The sequence below is a fragment of the Microtus pennsylvanicus genome, chromosome 11 (genome assembly GCF_037038515.1).
Source record: "Microtus pennsylvanicus isolate mMicPen1 chromosome 11, mMicPen1.hap1, whole genome shotgun sequence".
Taxonomy (NCBI): domain Eukaryota; kingdom Metazoa; phylum Chordata; class Mammalia; order Rodentia; family Cricetidae; genus Microtus; species Microtus pennsylvanicus.
In genome coordinates this window covers 93,940,598-93,945,887 of record NC_134589.1, presented here as the reverse complement: position 1 = coordinate 93,945,887, position 5,290 = coordinate 93,940,598, and the positions used below count along the sequence as shown (strand labels likewise).

Below are 5,290 nucleotides of genomic sequence, written 5' to 3'. Positions count from 1 at the left end.
ATCAACACAGAGTACAGGTGCCTATACCCTTAGGCTGAGCAAGAAGCTGAAACCTCCTAAATAGGAGTCTATTTCACTTTCCTTTCATGAGGGACTGCCCCCCAATACTATGACCCAACAACCACAGCGCCCTAACACTCCAAGTCCCAGTGCCACATTCGACGGCACCAGGATCCTCCAGCAGGGCCTCCACCACCAGGAGAATTGACACAGCCACAGCAATCCCCATTCCTACACGCTTCCACACGTACACGTCCACGAACACACACTAGTGAAGGATCTGGGAGTCTGAACAACGGCTAAACAGGCTGTCTGCCCTGTCCCAGGGACACCTCCTCTACATAGGAGTTGCTCCTCCCTCCCCCACTGTTTCTCCTTCTCTCTCTACTTTCTCTCTCCCCCACTCTTCCTCTCTACCTCACATTCATCCATCTTTCCTCCCTCTCCCTCTTCCTCTCTCTCCTGCCCCCCTGCCCTACCCTTCCTCCCCTTCTGATCTCTGCCTTCTGTCCTCAAACTGTACTCCTTGGGTTTTTGTTTGTTTGGTTGGTTTGGTTTGGTTTTGGGGTTTTTGAGACAGGATTTCTCTGTTTAACAGTCTTGGCTGTCCTGGAACTCACTTGGTAGACCAGACTGACCTTGAACTCACTGAAATCCGCCTGCCTCTGTCTCCCAAGTGCTGGGATTAAGGGCTTGTGCCACCACTGCCTGGCCTCTACTCCAGTTTTTAACAGCACCTTGTCCCTGTGGATGCACTAGGACCCCAGCCATGGGCTCGCTTCAGGAGCAGGATCCTGCCTTCACCATGGCCAGAGCAAATGTCCCTTCCTCCAGCCTGGAGAAAACTGAAGTCCACCTCGACCTGCCCCTTCTGTATCCTGCTCCTTCCCTTCCTTTCTTCTCCATCCTTCTTCCTACCCGAGTCTATACCTGTGGGTATGTCAAACTTCAGCCTAAGGAAGGTTGCTTTGGTGACAGAAACAGGGTTATAGTCAGCTGGCTGAGGAAACAGCCTGTGCAGGCTCCAAGCTCAAGCACCCCTGTGGTGACATCTTTGCCCTGACGTCTCATTGATTTGGGTATCAAGCCCCCCGAGAAGAAACAAAGGTCAGAAAGGGTTAAATACAGAGATCTCACTGCACACATGGGCCCCAAGATACACTGACTCAAAATGATACTGCCTGGCTGCATTATCCACTTTTCTCATTCCTCCAAATGCCTTGTGGGAAGCAGTGAAAAGAAGGGAGGGTTTGTCCGGGCTCATGATTTGAGGATAGAGTCCATCATTGTGGGGAAACATGGCAGCAGGAGCCTGAGGTCACATTGTACCTGCAATCAAGAAGTGGATAAACATGAATGCTGGTTCTCATGGTGATCCTGAGTCCTGGGCAAGTTGACAGGAAGATGAACATTACACTATCCCAGGCCAGAGCAGGGAGGCACTGGATACTGACTAGACCAGGAGGCCCAATGCCGACTGGAGACTGACTAGGAAACCTGGTACAAACATTATGTATTCTTCCTCCTCTGCTTTCCTGACTTCTGCTCTTGTTCCCAACACAGGAAAACTCAACAGCACAGAAGCAAAATGGTGCCTCATTTAGGCCCGTGTGTCTGGAGTCCAGAGACCCCCAGAATATCGGTTTTTCCTCTGCCTAGCCATTGACATTTGACAAGTATTTAATCACCATGTGCCTCAGTTTCCCCACCTACAGAATGAGAGCTCTAGGAGCTTTTGGTCCTAGGGGGTACGTTAGAACATAACTGACTTCCTGAGAGGGTTCTAGAAGTGTACCTAGAAGACCAAACCCTGGATAAACTTCTGCTATCACATGTATGGCAACCATCTGATATCATCACCAGCAGCCTATGAGCAGAGAACCCAGACATCCCTTCTCTCATGAGAGTATCAGGACAAAGTCTGGGTTCAGCAGGTGTGGGCCCCAAAATGGTGTCTGTTGATAGGATGGGAATTTTGCCTTCGGAAGGAGGTTTGTTTTGTATAATACATACACCATCCAACAGCCTCTGGCAAATGGCATTGATTTTTCTTCACCTTTTTAATTATGGCAAAATTTAAGACTGGGAATGTTTTCACCCCAGCTTGGCTCAGCCGACATCCAGGAGAGGCCAGAGCCCCAGAGTGAAGCAGATGCCTAGAAACCACCTTTGCTAAACAGCACTGACTCCCGAGCTGAGAGCCTGGCCTTTGTAACTGATGGGATCCAAGGACGCAGGGCCTGTACGAGGAAGCAGGTCACTATAGTGTAGCTTCGAATCTTCTATCTTGTCCTTGATGCCCCTCTTTCTTCCTTCATTCCTCTTCCATTCTCTCTCCTCCTTCCTCCCTCTGTCACAAAGTGAGCAGCTTTACCCCCCCCCCAACTCCCCACCATAATTTCTGCCTCACCACAGACCAGGAAGCAACAGAGCCAAGTGACCATGGACAAGTCCCTCAGCGTCAAGTGACCATGGACAGGAACCTCAGAACCAAGTGACCATGGACAGGACCCTCAGAGCCAAGTGACCATGGACAGGACTCTCTGACTGTGAACCAAAAATAACGCTGTCCCATCCTAAGTTGGAAACTTTGTCCTACAAGGAAACAGCTAACACACTTCTGCTTTGCCTGTGTTACACAGACATCATGGGGTTTCCTTAGGTTGTCTCATTGGAACACTGGGTGGCGTACTGTCGGAGCTTGGGCAGCAGGCGCTAACACTGTTACCACCCTGGCTTTCTAATACGTGGCATTATGCTGCTATGTGTTCAGCATTTTCAGCCTTAAGTAATATGCCTCCTGCTATAAGCTTCTATGAGCCCTTTTATAAAGGAAAAACAAAAGCAGAACACAAGTCAATTTTGTAAAAGGACCTCCTCAAATATAACATTTACAGGGCAGAATTACCTAACGGGTTTTTCTGCTAATGACCCTCGCTTGCAAATTCAACTGTCTTATTCAGTAATATTGTTGCATGTGTTCAGTGCATGTGCCGTCCACCCCAGAGATCTCACTTCTCAGGAAACACTCCGGAGACAGGGCCAAAATGGTACTGGAGGAAATGCATAGCAAAATCAGAGAAGAGCCGGGACCGAAAACTGATGGCATGTCCACCATGAGAGGAAAAGGTGACACATGTTTGTGAAGAGCCAGAAAGTGACCAAAAACTGGAGGAAACTTTAACATGCCAACATAGGAAGGCCTCTAAGCCATGCTATTCAGGAAAAAAAGAATTTCAGGATGTAGTGACTGTGTTTGAGATACATCCATAAATAAACACATTTTCTGTAGTGAACTAACTGGCTAGCCACTTACTAGTCACCATAGTATCAGGGAAGGGCCTGGAAGCAAATGAACCTAGAATATTTGCTGACTACACTGAAGGGCTGGATAGTGGCTGGCATAGGGCAGGTGGTACAGGGTACAGGACTAGAAGTAAGAGGGCGTCTCCACTTGAGAAAAGTTCTTCCAGGATTACGGTGGGTTTCTTGTGTGAGTTTCCTGCAGCACACCCACTGGATGTACCATTTAGGGAGGCCAGCAAGAGCCTCTGTGCAGACTCTGCCAGGGAGAGAGGAAGGGAGGGAGGGAGGGAAGGAGGGAGGGAGGGAGGGAGGGAGGGAGAGAAGAAGAGAGAAAATGCTGTGAGCTCTGGGGTCCCTTGGGCAGCTTCCAGGCACCCACATCCATCCACCGTGGGCAGACTTCACCCTTGTAGCAAGTGCAGTATTGACCAGGCCTCTCGGGCCTTTCTGGCATCTTTCAGTGAGTCTGAACTCTCACTGGGTATAATTTTCTCAGCCTTGCCACAGACCTTCCCACAGAACCCAGAGACTCTCCTGAGTTAGTAGGAAGCTCAGCAATATTTCTTCACTGACAAATCCAGGCAATTCAGCTCTGTCTCCAGGAATGTAAGACGACTCCGTGCTGAGAAAATACCATCAGTCCCCTCCACAGCAAAGGCTGATGCCACACACAGAGAGGTTTTTCCAAGAAAGAGAACTATGTCCCCTTTGCTCCATAATCCAAGAAGGAGATCAAACACAGGTCCTCACATGTCAAAGGAGGCTCTATGGCATTTGTCCTTCTTGGCTTCCAGCCTGCATTGATCACTTCTAGACAAGCAATGACATTCTGTTTCCAGTGCAGTCGCCCCATGTCGGACTCATTTGCCTGAGTTTAAAAGCAGCCAGGCAGCTCTCTCTCCTCCAGCCCGGCAAGATGCCCAAGAGAAAGGCCAAGGGGAAGAAGGTGGTCCCGGTCCCTACCGTCGTGAAGAAGCAGGAGGCTAAGAAGGTGGTGAATCCTTCATTTGAGAAGAGGCCTAAGAACTTCAGCATTGGGCAGGATATCCAGCCCAAGAGAGATCTCACACGCTTCGTCAAATGGCCCCGCTACACCAGGCTGCAGAGGCAGAGGGCCATCCTCTATGAGCGGCTCAAAGTTCCTCCTGCCATTGACCAGTTCACCCAGGCCCTGGACTGGCAAACAGCTACCCAGTTGCTTAAACTTGCCCACAAGTACAGGCCAGAGACCAAGCAGGAGAAGAAGCAGAGGCTGCTGGCCCATGCTGAGAAGAAAGCTGCTTCAAGCAGGCATCAATACAATCACCACTTTGGTAGAGAACAAGAAGGCTCAGCTGGTGGTGATTTCCACGACGTAGACCCCATTGAGCTGGTGGTCTTCCTGCCTGCCCAGTGTTGGAAGATGGGGGTCCACTACTGCATCATCAAGGGAAAGGCCAGGCTGGGGCGGCTGGTCCATAGGAAGATGTGCACCACTGTTGCCTTCACACCGGTTAACTCAGAAGACAAGGGTGCTCTGGCCAAGCTGGTGGAGGCTATTAGGACCAACTACAAAACGACAGATATAATGAGATCCACCGCCACTGGGGAAGCAACGTCCTGGGTCCTAAATCTGTGGCTCGAATTGCCAAGCTGGAAAAGGCAAAGGCCAAAGAACTCGCCACTAAACTGGGTTAAATGTACTGCTGGGTTTTCTGTACACAAATATAATTACAAACCAAAAAAGAAGAAGAAGAAGAAGAAGAAGAAGAAGAGGAGGAGGAGGAGGAGGAGGAGGAGGAGGAGGAGGAGGAGGAGGAAGAAGAAGAAGCAGCAGCAGCCAGGCAGAGTTATCTGTTCTTCTTGTTCCTGATCAACCTCAAACACAAAATCCACAAGTCAGTAATTTAAAGTGTGGCCCTGCCTATGAGCTGGTCACCTTTCTCCCTCGGCAAGCATTCATTGCCTTACACGTGATGCTAAAAGCCTTGCTGGCCACCGTGAA

At 49.8% G+C, this 5,290-nt stretch overlaps 1 pseudogene; it reads left to right on the top strand.

The window, feature by feature from the left end:
• Window positions 1–4,222: 4,222 nt before the first annotated feature.
• LOC142859542 (large ribosomal subunit protein eL8 pseudogene) lies at window positions 4,223–4,988 on the top strand (annotated as a pseudogene).
• The last annotated feature ends 302 nt before the right edge of the window (window positions 4,989–5,290 follow it).